This window comes from Grus americana, unplaced genomic scaffold, assembly GCF_028858705.1.
Source record: "Grus americana isolate bGruAme1 unplaced genomic scaffold, bGruAme1.mat scaffold_464, whole genome shotgun sequence".
Taxonomy (NCBI): Eukaryota; Metazoa; Chordata; class Aves; order Gruiformes; family Gruidae; genus Grus; species Grus americana.
Window position 1 is genome coordinate 1 of NW_026561727.1, and position 16,558 is coordinate 16,558.

The 16,558-nt window shown below is 49.9% G+C and overlaps 2 long non-coding RNA genes across 4 annotated transcripts; both read right to left on the reverse strand.

The window, feature by feature from the left end:
- Positions 1 to 479: 479 nt before the first annotated feature.
- On the reverse strand, positions 480 to 4,446 carry LOC129200757 (uncharacterized). 2 transcript variants are annotated; one of them, XR_008575083.1, is made up of 3 exons: positions 4,205 to 4,446; positions 1,681 to 1,935; positions 480 to 757 (listed from the first exon to the last, which is right to left on the reverse strand). It is a non-coding gene; the product is annotated as an uncharacterized LOC129200757 (long non-coding RNA). The 2 variants fall into 2 exon arrangements; XR_008575084.1 differs by lacking the exon at positions 4,205 to 4,446 and adding an exon at positions 3,207 to 3,243.
- Positions 4,447 to 6,800: 2,354 nt separating this feature from the next.
- LOC129200758 (uncharacterized) lies at positions 6,801 to 10,752 on the reverse strand. 2 transcript variants are annotated; one of them, XR_008575086.1, is made up of 4 exons: positions 10,673 to 10,752; positions 9,641 to 9,703; positions 7,068 to 7,114; positions 6,801 to 6,947 (listed from the first exon to the last, which is right to left on the reverse strand). It is a non-coding gene; the product is annotated as an uncharacterized LOC129200758 (long non-coding RNA). The 2 variants fall into 2 exon arrangements; XR_008575085.1 differs by lacking the exon at positions 10,673 to 10,752 and having other exon boundaries at positions 9,641 to 9,827.
- Positions 10,753 to 16,558: the final 5,806 nt, after the last annotated feature.

A 16,558-nucleotide genomic window follows, 5' to 3' on the forward strand; every position in this document is an offset into this window, starting at 1 on the left:
CCCTAACCCTAATATTTATGTTCACAACATTTGTTTAAATAAATGTGTAGGTAAAATAAAAATAATGGTTTAAAGGAAAAAAAATCAGAGGCAGCAGTAGAACATTTCACACACCCTGGGAGTAGATTTTGTTATTTTAATAAATAAGGTTATAATTTTTTTTGTTGTTTATAGTACTACTCCCAGGGAGGTGACATGTTCTACTGCTGCCTCTGATTTTTTTTCCTTTAAACCATTATTTTTATTTTACCTACACATTTGTTTAAACAAATGTTGTGAACATAAATATTACAAAAAAAAAAAAGGACAGAACATTAAAGGCCACCAGGGACACAGAAGAACAAAGACAAACACAACACCAACAACAGACACACAAAATAATTTCCCCCCCTCCTTTTGGACAAAACTCAAAGACAAACAATAACACCCAACTAATAACTGACACACAAACATTTCACAACTGGCAGAACAAAAAAATCATTCTTTATTACTTTACCTTTATTGTTACTTTCTTTAAAGAACAACAACATTAGGCATTAATACATAGGTTTCCAGTGATGCACTATCACCACAGCAAGGACTCAGAGCAATGACAGTTATTAGCTCAGGCACATTGACAGTCAATCTCTCCTGCTTCGCTTAACATTTTTCTCATTCCAGAGCTTTCTACTACAATGGAATCTGGATCCTCCGATTCAAACCCCCGGCCAAACACATGCAGCTTGCAGTCACCTGGATAGCTACTCTGATTCCCTGCCTATAAAGAATAACACCAAAGACCTTTGTTACTTTACATTATTACACAAGACTCTACACTGATCAGGCAAAACCTTTACAAGCCCATCCTTCTAAAACATCCATTACACCCTCTTGCGTGCCCACCTGGTCCTCCTCAACACTGCTCACTTAGAGTAACACCCCACACCCTTTGCCTTCAAAACCAACACAGCTACTAGTGTTAACACTACTACCTGCAATCACAGGCAAATACAAAAGTCCAGAGGACCACTCCTCAGCAACACCGTTCCCAGGAGACGCCATCAAAATTTCATCTCTCGCCCTGCCTGGCAAAAACCCCGGCCCGAACCGCACCGCCGTCCAAACTTTGGCGACGAACGTTGCCTCGCAGAGCGGCCGGGACCCAGGGGAAAAAAAACCCCAGCCGGGGGAGGAAAAAAAAAAAATCCCCCAGCTGGGGTTTTTTTATTCTAATCTCAAACAGCACACTAGCTTGCTCTACCTGGAAAGAAATACACCCCCCACCCCCCCAAAATTAGGCACCACCACCACAACCTCACACCCCACCCCTCACCCAAACACACATCCATTCCACCGCAACCGGACATCGCCTGCTCCTTCCGGCGCTCCCCGGGAACGCTGTTCCCAGGAGACGCCATCAAAATTTCATCTCTCGCCCTGCCTGGCAAAAACCCCGGCCCAAACCGCACCGCCGTCCAAACTTTGGCGACGAACGTTGCCTCGCAGAGCGGCCGGGACCCAGGGGAAAAAAAACCCCAGCCGGGGGAGGAAAAAAAAAATCCCCCAGCTGGGGTTTTTTTTATTCTAATCTCAAACAGCACACTAGCTTGCTCTACCTGGAAAAAAAATTACACAACACACACACAGAGCCCAACACACACAAAAATAGGCACCGCCACAACCTCACGCTCCACCCCTCACCCAAACGCACATCCGTTCTGCCACCCACCCGCCACAACGGGCCACGGCCCCGATTCTTGGCCCATCTGTGGAACGGCCTCACCCTGTCCCTTAAGACAGCATCGCCGCTCCGCCTGACTCTGTAGAGTTAGCGCTCATAGGCAGGGACCAGGGAAGATGCCTTGCTAACTGCACCGCTCCTTCGCTGTTACTTGGATACTCCACAAAAACCTCACTCGAGGGTGTCGTGCGGGAATCCAAATCGTGCCGTGGCACCTGAAAACCACAATGGAAGGGCTCTAGGGCCAGCTGGCCAACAACTACCCTCTGCCTCGCAAAACGGCCCGTACGACCTCCGCCCCAACCGACTGTACTGACAGATTACCATCCTCGGCTGGGGCCGCTCTCTATGCCAGCTCTGTAATGCCCAACCACCCAAATGCAACAAGAGCCATACTGAACACCAGGCAACGCCAAGCACTGCAATGCAATATACAACCAAATATAAAGCATGCATGAACACAGTGCTATGTAACACTGGACAGTCTCAAATGGCAGGCAATACAAATACAGGGCCACACAACGCAATACAGAGCCGCGCAACGCAACACAGAGGACCGGGTCACTGAACACAAGACAGTCTCCATTGGCAGGCAGTACAAAGACAGAGCCGCGCAACGCTATACAGAGGACCGGGTCACTGAACACGAGACAGTCTCCATTGGCAGGCAGTACAAAGACAGAGCCGCGCAACACAATACAGAGGACCGGGTCACAGAACACAAGACAGTCTCCATTGGCAGGCAGCGGCAAGGCAGAGCGGCGCAGGGCAAGGCAGGGCGCAGGCCCACGTAACGCAAGGCAGAGCGGCGCAAGGCGAGGCAGAGCGCAGGCCCACGTAACGCAAGGCAGCCTCCGTTGGCAGGCAATACAAATACAGAGTAGCGCAATGCAATACCCAGCCAAAGACAGGGCTGCGCAAGGCAATACAACACAAAGCGCTACAAAACAAGATGTCTCAGATGGTGGTCAAAACCAACACAAATTGCAGCAAGGCAACACAACACCAGAACAACGGGTGTGTGTGTGAGAAGCTAGGCTTTAAGACACAAGCCTCTAAGCATATGTCGCGTGAAAGGGTACGAGTCTGATGTGTGGTTGAGGGAGGCCCTCCCGTTGAGTCACGAGGTTCAGAAAGGACCCCCTTGCTTTCTAAACTCCTTCTCAGAGAGGAGCCTAGGTGCGGCTAGGTCCAGTCTTAGTCCCAGACTTGGTCAACGGTTTACATCTAAAGGATTATGTGTGTAGCCACATATCAGAGTCAACGTTTGCCTGTCAGAGCCCCACTAAGGACTTTCACTGAAACAGTTTCGCAAAGTTGAAAAGAAAAATAGGTAGTTTGAGGCAACAGATATAAAAAGTTCGGAATGGCCGTTGATAAATGCACTTACTGCAACAATTTTGAGCTCAAGTTAATAGTTCAGCGCTTTTGTTAATGATAGTTTTCCCAGGGTAACATCCGACATAATCGGAGGCGCAAGTCTTACCAAAGAGGCGTCCCTGCTTGGGGAGGAGAGAGAGAGAGAGAGAGAGAGAGAGAGGTCCAGGCCCGTCGACCCGTCTGGATAGTTGGAGTTCTCGTCCTCAAAAAAGAGGATTCTAAATGCCAGATTTATACTTTTGGCGAGGTGGGACTCAGTCAGGTATTGTGTGCCGACTGGCCCTTAACAAGGCTTGTTGTGCAGTTGGTCGGGGCTGGGGGGGGGAAGTGGCGGAGAACAAAGGCGTTCAGTACAGAGGAGCGGTGGTTTGTTTAGTTTTACCAAAGTAAGGTCGAGCTGCAAAGGAGGCTCCCCCTCACCCCAGGCGTCACTTAGTTGATTAAGGAGTAGACCCATCAGACACTGCATCTTGTTAAGATGAACAAATTGCTCATCTCCTGCCCCTGTTCAGGTCCGGTGCTTATCAGTGCAAGATAAGCAAGTTGCTCAATCCCTGCTCTCGCCCAAGCTGGACTCCCCCGGGGCCCCTTCTGCTGGGTCAAAATGGCCCTGTATTCGGCACCAACAAGCCTGGACTAGTCCGGCATCCCACAGCATACAGGGATGAAAGATGGTATCAAACTTCAATTGAGGCAGAAGTTTCTAGAGCACGACTGTGAGTCCGGCACAGACCACCTCCACAAAGGCCACCTCGCAGAAACATCTGCGATGCGAGGCGCGCTTTAAGCTCCGATCGCGAGACGAGAAACACTCAATGGGCCGTATTCCGAAGTGACGAGGCGTCACGGACCCCGCGGATGCTCGCCGAGCGCATGCGGTGGAACCTAGAGACCTGCCGTAAGGCACCGTACGCATGAAAAAGCACAGATCACGCAAATGACGCTGCAACACTGAGAGAGGCCAGAATGTTTACATCCGGCACGATGGACCCAGGACCCCTATCTGTCCCTAGACTCGAGGCAGACTAAGTAGCCCTCTGCTACCCTGACGTTAAACCACCTGCTGGCCCTGCCCCCAACCACCCTTTTTGCCCCTTAAATTACCTTTCAGAGGGCAGAATCCAGATTCCCTTCTCATGGGGAAAAGGTCATCTAACCGGGACGCTCCCCCATCCGCCAGGTTCCGCTTCATCCCTCACAAGACAGAGCGTCGCCGGTCGCCGACGTGCCGCCCGGTGTCAACCTCCGCTGTGATGAAGCCCTCCTTGGAAACGCCTTCCTCTCGCCCATCCCTTTTCCTCAGCCACTCGGAGTCGGATTCTTCGGCCTGCCGTGCAGAGGCCTGACCGCCACCTGTAAAACTCAAAGGACGGGATGTGATTTTAGCTACGTCTACAATACGACACCTCAGAAAACTGCTACGTCAGCGCACCGGTCATCGCTCACCTCGCTTAAGTTCGCTCCGGTGCGGATATCCCGTTCGCGCAGCGATTCGCGCCTAGAAAATACAACTGGAAAAGCGTGAACTAGGCGGAGTCGCCGACACACCGATCCGCTGACGTCGGACGCCGGCCCGCCTTTGTCCGGCGCTCCTCTCGCCTCTTCCGGGGGCCTGTGACGCATGGCTTGTCGCTCGGCCTCTGACAAACCCAAACAAACTGTGCAAAGTAAGGCGGTGGCCGCTGACCGGTAGCTTGACGAGACCGAAAGGTCTGTCATCTTTTCTGCATAAGCCTTCTAACTAGAGCTAAAACAAACAGAGAAGAGATACACCAAACCCCAAATATACCAACTAAGGCACATTCAAGATTGAACTCGCTCAACTACCGCACAAACTGCTGCTCCCAGAAGGCCAGAGTACAGCTTCTGACCCCCGCCAATGCAATGAAACTAACTGTGACAGCTGTCTACAGATACTTGCCCAGAGATGGACTGTAGCGTCTTCACCAAAAGAATCCAGTCACACCAATGTTTTACTGCCACGCCACAAAGCTACGCTACCCCTGTCTTTAACATTGCTACACCCCTGGGGGGAGTGGCTCCAACCCCGACACGGTGCACAGACTCCGCAAACGCGACCGTGAGACACGAGAAGGCCACGAGCAAGAACGGCTACCGTGGCGAAGGTAAGACTGGTGAGGAAGCCCTATGGCACTGCGACGTTGCGGATGCTTTATAGCGGCCGCTTTATAGCGGCCCCGGGAAAGAGGCGACGGCCATGGCCGGCGAAAGAAAGAGGCTGTCAAAACTGCAGTGACAGATGCATCAGAGGCCGGGTTTTAAGATCTAAGGCCTTTAAAAACATGGGGAATGAAACCTGAGAAAAGAACTCGGGGCAAACGTAACGCTCGGAGGAGCTGCTGGCAGTGCCTGGCTTGGCGCCGCAATAGACGTCCGCTCAGAAACATCTATGACACAATGCATGCCAAACAGAGCTATGCTTTAAGCTACAACTACAGGAGAGAAACTGGCTTGATGAGCTCAATACCAATGAGTACAGATATTCAAGACTCATGAGATCTAATAAGGTACCTGGTGATCACAAAAAGCAGCGGAGGCATCGAGACCCGAGGGAGGTGCGGCGTAGAGCATAAGACAGACAACGCAACCTACACGACACAACCGCACACGGGCTGAAAGCGCCCTGCCCGGCGCAGTCTAGCACGGTGCCGACGAGTAACCCGCGCCCTTTGCCTACCCAAAGGCGACCACTCCCGGACAGCCCTCTCCCGTACGCTAACTTTAAAAGCCATCCCCTGCAACTCCCAAACTTGTCCAGACCTACCTTCTTACAGCACTCTGCTCTCCTCCTCTGCCACTCTTCGGTGGGCATCTAGCCAGTCCGCATCTGGAAAAATCACACCGAGTTATCAAACAAGTCACCCAGATGCTGAGCGAGCGCCAAACAATTCCAGACTGGCCGTATCAGCACGCTAACCGTATGCTCTTATTGCTATTCTGCCTATCCCCGACTCAACAGCCCTGGGCAGAACAGCTCCACACACACACCACACACAGAGACGGACGCTACACAGAACGCTACAAACAATGCGACTCACAAATGAGAGAACACTCTCAGCGAGAGGAATGACTCCCAGACCGGAGAGGCTGCCGAACAAGGCGACCTATAGGGCACGACACCCGGGTGAGGAAGCTCTATGGCAACCCCAGAAGAGAATTGACCGTAAACGGCCCGTTATAAGAAGTTACTGTCAAAACCGAGATGATGGGTGCAGCAAGAAGCCCGTCTTCAAGACCTAAGAAGGTAAGGATGCAGGGAGGAAGACCCAGTCCCTGAAAATGGATAGCTGGAGAGCAGAGCTCCGGACGCAGCCTGGTATAGCGCTGCAAATAGAGGACCCGCCAGAAACTTCCGACACGCAAGAACAATCCACGTCGTAAGCTCGCTATGCGAGAAAAGAAGCGCCCGATTGGCGGTACGCTGACAAGTGCCGGCGTTCGAGAGCCTAGGGACGGCGCCCGAGAAGCATGCCGTGCCCCTTGAGCACAAAGAGGGCGTTGAGACCCGAGGAAGGGCTAAGACACACAGGACGAGACACACAGACATAACACAGGCTGGAACTGCCCTGCCCGGTCTAGCATCGTGCTGACATGTAACCCACTCCCTTTGCCCAGCCAAGGGGGACTGCTCCCAGACAGCCCTCTACCCGGCACTAGCCATAAAACCCCTCCGCCACGACCCCCAAACTCGCTCCCTCCCCGGCCACGGTCCCTCAACTTAGCTTTCCGAGGGCCGGGGATCCGAATCCATCAGCAACAATAACATCAACACCACACATTGGCTAACTGGGAATGTTCCTGCAGTTGCCCGGTGCCTCTTCATCAGCTACAACAGAAAACAGAACACAAACAAAACAGCACTGTCAGTCAGCGTTGCATCAGCCGGCCAACACCAACCGCTCCCACGACACCCCCTTCCTCTGAAGCGCCGTGTCTTTCTGCTCACCTGCTCGGTCCAGAGACGGACCCTGCAGCTGTCCTCACTTGCAGCACCTAAGACGCCAAGAGACACAAAATTACTCCTACGTTTGTCAGAAGTCACCGCTCCCACAATCGCCCTCGCTGTTCCTCCAGCTCACCTCAAACGGACATCCGGTCCAAAAGGTGGCCACACAGCACCTGCAAAACCAGAGGGAAATGCTCAAACTAGGTGCCGTATAGCGCTTTGCTATTAGACACTGACAAGCGCCTCACCTTCTCGGAACGCTCGTCGGCACGCGGCTTCGCCCCTCCGAGGCTCCCTGCGGCACCTGCCAAAAAATAAAGCAAGAGGCACGTGCTGAGACACTGCCCAAAACTGCGGCTTGCCCGCACCAATTCCTACCTCCCCCTCCTTGACCTCAGATGCTTGCTCACCTGGCCTCCGTCGTTTTGGGCTGCCGTCCTTGCGCCCCACCTAGAAAACACAAACAAAGGGTCCCTGTACCTTAACCAGCAATGCAACACCGGAAAAATAACTGCTGTACTTCAGCCTGCTAGTCACCGCTCACCTGGCCCAAGTCACCTCCCATGTCTGTATCCTAAGGGGTCAATATCCAGCTTTGCACCTTCAAAATAAAAAGACACACACAAATATTAATGGAGTCATATTGCCACCAGCCACACCTTCCCTCCGACTCCACTGGCCAACCCACCTCCTTATGGCGCTCTGCTCCCCTCCTGCGCTGCTCTTTGGTGCGCTTCCCCTCTCTCTCTGCATCTGAAAAAAAAAAAACCCAAAATAATTAAACAAGTCAGCCAGATGCCGAGTGAGAGCCAAACAATTCCAGACTGGCCATACTGACACACTAACCGTACACTTCTATTGCTATTCCGCCTAACCCTGGACTCGACAACCCTGGGCAGAGCAGCTCCACGCCCAAGACACACATGCACAGGGATCAACGCTACACAGAATGCTACAAACAACACAAATCACAAATGAGAGAAAACTCTCAGCGAGAGGAATGACTCCCGGACCGGAGAGGCTGCCCAACAAGATGACCTACAGGGCATGACGCACGGGGCGCAGAAGCTCTATGGCAACCCCAGAAAAGAATGGACTGTGATAGCCAGTTGTAAGAAGCTACTGTCAAAACCAGGGCGAGGGATGCGGCAAGAAGCCTCTCTTCAAGACCTAAGAATGTAACGACGCAGAGAAGAAGCCTCGGTCCCTGAGAATGGACGGCTGGAGAGCAGAGCTCCCGATGCAGCCTAGGACTAGGCTGCAAAAAGAGGACCCGCCGGAAGCTTCCGACACGCAAGAACGATCCATGCCGTGAGCTTGCAAGGCAAGCAAAGAAGCGCCTGACTGGTGCTACGCTGATGAGCGGAGGCGTCCGAGAGCCTAGGGATGGCAACCGAGAAGCACGCCATGCCCCTTGAGCGCAAAGAGGGCGTTGAGACCCGAGGAAGGGCTGAGACACACAGGACAAGACACACAACACCGCAAACACAGGCTGGAACTGCCCTGCCCGGTCTAGCATCATGCTGATGAGCAACCCGCTCCCTTTGCCTCCCTAAATGGGACTCCTCCCAGACAGCCCTCTCCCCTATGCTAACCATAAAACCCCTCCCCTGCAACCCCCAAACTTGCCCCCTCCTCAGCCCGCTCCCTCCCCGGCCACAGTCCCTCAACTTAGCTCGCAGACAGCCGGGGATCTCAAACCATCCGCAACAAACAATATGCGCATAGCACATCAGCTAACTGGGATCTTCCTGCAGTTGCCCGGTGCCTCTTCTTCATCTACAGGAAAAACAAACAGAAAACCACACCAAAGCAGTACCGTCAGTCAGCATCGCACCAGTCAACACCAACCTTGCCCACAACACCCCCCTCCTCAGAAGCACCGTGTCTTTCCGCTCACCTGCTCGGTCCAGAGACTGACCCTGCAGCTGTCATCCCTCGTGGCACCTAAGATGCCAAGAGACACAAAATTACTCCTACGTTTGTCAGAAGTCACCGCTCCCACAACCGCCCTCACCGTTCTTCCAGCTCACCTCAAATGGCCATCCGGTCACAAAGGTGGCCGCACAGCACCTGCAAAACCAGAGGGAAATGCTCAAACAAGTTGCCATATACTGCTTTGCTATTAGACACTGACAAGCACCTCACCTTCTCAGAATGCTCGTCGGCACGTGGCTTCGCCCCTCCGAGGCTCCCTGCGGCACCTGCCAAAAATCAAGCGAGAGGCACGTGCTGAGACACTGCCCAGCACAGCCTCCCACACTGATTCTCATCTCCCCCTCCTTTACCTCAGATGCTTGCTCACCTGGCCTCCATCATTTTGGGGTGCCATCCTTGCACCCCACCTAGGAAAAATAAACAATGGATACCTATATCTTAACCAGCAATGCAACACCAGAAAAATAACAGCTGTACTTCAGCCCGCTAGTCGCCGCTCACCTGGCCCAAGTCACCTCCCGTGTCTGTATCCTAAGGGGTCAATATCCAGCTTTGCACCTTCAAAATACAAAAATCTGAATGTACTCATATCGCCACCAGCCACACCTTCCCTCCGACACCACCGGTGGACGCACCTCCTTACGGCGCTCTGCTCCCCTCCTGTGCTGCTCTTTGGTGCGCTTCCTCTCTCTCTGCATCTGAAAAAAACCCCAAAATAATTAAACAAGTCAGCCAGATGCCGAGTGAGAGCCAAACAATTCCAGACTAGCCATACTGACACACTAACCGTACACTTCTATTGCTATTCCGCCTAACCCTGGACTCGACAACCCTGGGCAGAGCAGCTCCACGCCCAAGACACACACGCACAGGGATCAATGCTACACAGAGTGCTACAAACAACACAAATCACAAATGAGAGAAAACTCTCAGCGAGAGGAATGACTCCCGGACCGGAGAGGCTGCCCAACAAGATGACCTACAGGGCGTGACGCCTGGGCGTAGAAGCTCTATGGCAACCCCAGAAAAGAATGGACTGTGATAGCCAGTTGTAAGAAGTTACCGTCAAAACCAGGGCGAGGGATGCGGCAAGAAGCCTCTCTTCAAGACCTAAGAACGTAACGACGCAGAGAAGAAGTCTCAGTCCCTGAGAATGGACGGCTGGAGAGCAGAGCTCCCGATGCGGCCTAGGATTAGGCTGCAAAAAGAGGACCCGCCGGAAGCTTCCGACACGCAAGAACGATCCACGCCGTAAGCTTGCAAGGCAAGCAAAGAAGCGCCTGACTGGCGCTACGCTGATGAGCGGAGGCGTCCGAGAGCCTAGGGATGGCAACCGAGAAGCACGCCGTGCCCCTTGAGCGCAAAGAGGGCATTAAGACCCGAGGAAGGGCTGAGACACACACGACAAGACACACAGACATAACACAGGCTGGAACTGCCCTGCCCGGTCTAGCATCGTGCCGATGAGCAACCCGCTCCCTTTGCCTGCCCAAATGGAACTGCTCCCAGACAGCCCTCTCCTCTACGCTAACCCTAAATGCTTCCAAGAACAAGAGAACATAACTGCTGTGACCGGTACTAGAGAAAGCCTCATCGTTCGCTTACAGAAAAAGGTAAAACTAGAAAATAGAAGAAGCTTTGTGTCAGGACCATGATAAAAGACAGACCCCCGGCTGGAGACCGTTACAAGCGCAGTTGATACACATCCTCTTCACCGTGAAATTCCAGGGAATACGGTCGCTCGAGCCTGCGCTGGAAATAAATGCCTAGTCTGTGTCTCTAAGTAACTGTGACATCCAGATGGACGGTGAAGGGATGGATGCAAAAATTAAGTCAGGGAATAAAGGAAGCAGAAGGTACAGGGAAGCAGAGACTTCATAGTTGAGGAAGATATATTTTAACCTACCCCATGCTTCACAAGATGAGACTCTTCTGACATTCAGCTCCGCTTATGGCCATGCCAAGGGCTGGATAACTTACGCCGCACATCTCGGGATCGTCGTGCCTCCGGTCGGCTGCGATGCGACTGAGCTAGAATAGACCTCGGTGGCACCCGAATCCAACTGTAAAACTTACCTGAGAATGGGTGATGAGCCCTCCTCTTTCACAACTGTCCCTCAGTCCCAAAACTTTAGAAACTCCTTCACTTCTCCTGAACTCTGAGAAGGAGCCCCGCTCCTTCCTGACAGCTCTCTCCTTGTATTTGCGCCCCCCAAACCCCCCGTGTCGGCCGCTCCTCAAAGCCTTACCCTACGTTCTGCAGACGACTCTTACCTTCTATCTTCCCGTGAGCTATGAGCCTGCAAAACAAAACAAAGTCCCGATGCTTATAATCTACAAGAAGCCTGCAGCGAGCCTCAAAGGTTCTAGGAACAACGTGGTACTCCGTGGGCAATCGGGAAAAGCGGCGAGCTGTCCTGTAGCCTGAAAGACGCTATACCTTACATCCCTGCTGCTTTCTTCAGAAATACTAAAACTCTGTGAACAAATACGTACAAGATGCTGACCCTAATCCTTGCTAGATAATCTCATCGTCGGTCCTATTAACAGAAATACTACTGGCATCTTACATAGCTTACAAGAAAACTGGAGAAAAAACCCCAAGGTTCCATCTTCTGTAAAATCAGGAATTCCACTAAAATGCAATGGACCTAGGAAAAAAAAAAAAAGAAATACATGTTATTAAATGATCTTACAAACCTCTGAATGCTCAATGTAAAAATACTGACCTAAAAAATAATAAATGAAAAACCCCACCAAATCTGCATAAAGCATACTTTCTATTAAATACACTGCTTAACCTTGACCGGTCCCGAGACTCTTATCTCGGATGCATCTACCCAAAAAGCCAAACTGATGCTAAAGCTGCCATTGACTGAAGGACCAGGATAGCTCTGATACCAGAGAAGCCTGGAAACAGATTGAGCTCCCTGGCAGAGGCCTGTGGTTCATATACCCCGGGCCCCGCCCACTATCCTTCCCACCAGCCCCTGGGAAAGGGGAGGGGCTGACCACCACAAGGCTTAAAAGCGGCCAGAGAGGCAGCGGTGGATTTTCTTACCTGTCTTGAGTTTATGGTGTGCTAAGTGCTGAATAGAGAAAGCGGCTCTTGCTGGAAACAATGATACCCGCTCTTTTACTGCGACTCCATCTATCATATCGATGATGTGACTGGGTATGTAATTAGTTTTGATTTTTCTGGGCTGTATACAGCAAAAGATAAATGGTATGCTAAATGTTGTTGCACAGTAGTTAATTAAATGCAATGACAATCTTGTTGTTGAAAATTATGTCTGTTAGTTTACTATAAAAACCCCAAAATGCTCCAGGCTTACGCGTCGTTTTGAGCGAGACCGCATGTACCGCCTAACTTCTACCGGAACTATGTTCTGGATAAGACCCAATGACAAAGCCGGAATAGACCCTGTGAGAAGCCCTTCTCAAAAATATCTCTGACTGAAGAGTAAATTACTTACTGTAAATTGTCAGCTAACCTCGACAGTCTCTCCGACTGACTCCCTTAACGGAACTAGATGAGTCCCAAAGGAGAGAAGGTGCCAGAAAACCATAGAAAATTAAAAATATGCATCAGAAATGCTGCAAAACACCCTTACGAACAGGCAAGTAGCTAGAACAAAATATCGGCAATATTAACAAAATATCAGCGATAATTAAAGCGCCGCCATAGTATGGATGCTGTTTTTGGCGTGAATCCGAAATGTAGCCCCGTACCGGCTACCGTGACGGAAACTAATCCTATCCCGTCCAAAACTGGCACGCGCAGAAACGCAGTTTTAAAAGTTGCGGTACAGGAAATGCAGGAGAAAAAATAAAAATGGGACGAAAAACTAGATATAGGAACTTAAACAGAAAATTTGGAGAGTGACGGAGTATGGGAAAGACAAGAAAACAATAAAAAAACAGACGTCAATGTAAAAATTGTCACAGAAAGAAAACGTAATAAGGGATGGCATTAAGCCAGGCAAGAAAAAAATTTAAAATGAGGATATGGTAAAAAATAGATGCTGACAAGGAAATACTATTTAAGAGGCGACGGGGTACGTGACGGACGTCAATAAATTTAATAATATGGATAGGGAGCTTGATAAAAGTAGATGTGGAATGAAAATGGAAAAAGCGACAGTGTTCAGAACACATGGGAAAAAAATTAAAAATAAAGACAGCGAATGGGTTAAAGTAAACAGAAAATTTTAAAAGCAAAGGCATTAAGGAAAGACACGACAAAATAAAAATAAGGGTAGGGTGATAGAGACACACAGAGGAAGCAAATGATAAAAGCAGGGGCATTAAGGAAAGAAAAGGAAAAGTTACAAAACAAGAATAGGGAGAAAAATACGGAGAGACGTAGGAAGAAAATTTCAAAAGCAACGGGGTACAGGACGGATGAGAAACAAATAAGGCAGAATTGGTTAAAGTGGACGTTGAAAAAATTTTAAAAGCAAGGAGGTATAGGGCAGATGGGAAAACAAAAAATAGGGACATCAAAGCAAATAAGCTTAGACGTAGAAAGAAAATTTTAAATGCGACAGCTTTAAGGAAAGATGAGAATAAAATAAGAACGGGGGAAAATAGCACGTGCGCAAAACTAAAAATCAACGATGTATGTGACAAAAAAAATGGACCGAGTATGGGAAACTAAATAAATGGAGACATTGAAAATTCTTACAGCGATCCTGTGCAGGGCACAGAAGGAAGCATTAAAAAATAGAGACCAGGAGTCGGATAGAGGGAGACGTAGAAATTTTTAAAAGCGATAGGCTACAAGAAAGGTCAGAAAGAAGAAAAAAGTAGGAATAGGGATGAGAATAGAAGGAAACATTGAAAGAAAATTTAAAAAGCGGCAGGGTATACGGAACAAAAGGATGAATTAAAATTTAGGGAAAGGGAGATGGATATATGGAGTTGTTGAAAGAGAAGTTAAATAGCAATGGCCTATAAGGAACATAGAAAACAATTTTAAAAAATCAAGAAAGGGAGACAGAGAGATGTAGAAGGAATTTTAACAAGCAACTGAGTACAAGAAATAAAATGTAGGGACGGGAAGACGGGTAGAGGACAATGTGGAAAGAAAATTTAAAAACTGATGGGATACAAGAAACACAGAAATATTAAAAAAGGGACAGGGAGCTGAAGAGAAGGAAACATAAAAATTTAAACAGTGAGTGGGTACAGAGGGAGGAATAAAAAATAGGGAGAGGGAAACAGATTTGTTAAATCTACCAGAGGTGAGTTACCCTAGGTTTGCTTTACTACAGCGCCGGATGCACGGGGGAAACGGCTCCGCCAAACGTGCGTCCGGTGGTTACCGAGACGCAGGGTCTACAGAATCAAAATATACGTATCCATTATTTTCCAAGAAAAGGCAGTCCTATGATAATCATTTCTTAGAATTCATTTCCATATTCTCCTCCCCGTCACGCACGCTCGGTGATTTGAGTCGGCAGTCCTCGGGGGTCTCTGGCGGTCGCCGGTGGTCACGCACCCGTGTCCGCCGGATGGCCCTCTTCTTGCAGGCGTGCGCGGTATCCTTGCTGCGGATGCGCCTGTCTGTAACAACTTACTTTGTAAGATTAATGTTCCCGGGCCTATTGTCCGGTTGGGTGGGGACCGTACGAGGAACGTAGCGGCACTGTACGCTGCTGGGGTCGGTTAGCTTCGTTATCTATTACCTTGATTAGAAACCCCTTTCCCATGATTATAGGCTTTAAAACAGTTCTAGACCTTAAGCAGCTTTCTAGTTAGCATAAGTTTTCTTCTAGCTAGGCTTCTATATTTTTTACAGTTCCCTCCGTTTGTTTTTATTGCATCCCTGCAATTATTTATATCCTCGAGCTCCTTGCCATTTTGCTACTGTACTAGAAAAACAGGTTATACAAGATTGAAAAATTGCTATTACGTGTACAATCCCTACGATCGCTAAGGCTGCTACAGCAAGGGCCTTTTTGAGCCACACAGATGGATCAGGAACCCGGGAAGTCAACCCCGACACAGTATCGGTAAAACCCCGAGATGTATCGTCTTTTTGTACTTGTCGCATTTGAGAACTAATTGCACAGATTTTATGTACGTCAGTCAATAATTCCCCTGAATGATCTATACGCGTGCGACGACTCGCATTTAGCGTTGTGTGAACTCCACTTTGTGATGCTAACGTCGTATCTAAGGCCATACAATTTTGGAGGGTAATTTTTGAGAGTTCTGCAATTTCAATTTGCCAGTTTTTCAATTTCTCCTGATATGTTTAAAATCGCTTTTTCCAGTTCAGTCACCCCTAAAGATGGTACGAACCGTCGGAGAAAAGAATGAAATCCCGAGGGCTTTTCTATTAATGGGGTATCGGTCCTTTTAACGCGAGTTAAAAAGGTGCGATGCCAGATGGGAACTTCTACAGTTTTCGGGAGAATTTGTAAATCCGCAATTACCAATCCTAGAGTGCGAATTCCTCCCCGACGCGGTGGAAGTACTTTATAAGCTTTGTTGCTACGCGACCGAAATACTCCCGATGCCTTTGGTCCCCTCCGGGCCCGGCTCGAGCGAGATTTAATAGGATTAGTTGTGTTACATTTAGTCCGATTTCCCGCAAAAGCATGGTTAAGACAAAACTGCCGAGTCCGACTCTCTGGGGGGTAACGTCTCTCTACGCAGAGGATGTTACGCTATTCGTCTAAAGGAGGAATTTTGATGGTGGGGCGCACGTTAGAGATCGGATCTGCCAAGGACTGTGCTAAGAGGTGGTGTTCTTAATCCAGAGAGATGGTCTCCTGCCTGCAGGAGGTCCCCCTCCTCTGTTTCTTTAATGAAGCTGCCAGCTGGATCCCCTTTATTTTATTCTTCAGCTGCGTTGCCTTTTTCTGGCCTCTGGCTTGGGCCGCAGCAGCTCCTCTCTGCGGCCAGTAAGTGTCCAGCTATCCTTTTTTGCCTGTGCCTCTAGGAGAAGGAGGCCAAAGGCAACCCACACAAACCTGAGGCAGATGCAGCAAACAACACCCCCAGAGAGGAACCAACAACTGAGCCCTCACCGCTGCTTCTGGGAGAGGGAAACAACCAGCAACTCTCATCCACAGTGATGACTGTAGCTCTCCTGAAGCAGCAACCCCTTCTTCTGGAGGAGCTTTTGGAGACGCCACTGTTTTCTCCAAACTGATGCTAATGACACCAGCATTTATGGTGCAATAAACTATCTTTGAGGGCCAGCATGCTAACATGAAGACAGGGTCAGGCAGCAGTCTGTGGCTATGGGACAGGCTACAGGGGAGGTGCTGCAGCTGGGAGCAGCTGTGTGGGCTAACCAGAGCTGGAGCATTTTTGTTGAGGTGAGAGGCAGACAGCCTTTTCCAAAAGGGGAAACAACACCTGCCGGCACGCACTGGCAAACACCACATGTCAGCCGAGTGCCGTAAGACTACAGCTCCCAGCGTGCTGCGGGAGGCAGCCTTCCACGCTTCCTGACCCTGCGGGGACACTGTCCCATTCCCTCGCACCAACTCACCGAAATCCCCGCGGAGCCGCGATAGCAGCACCGAGCTCCGCAG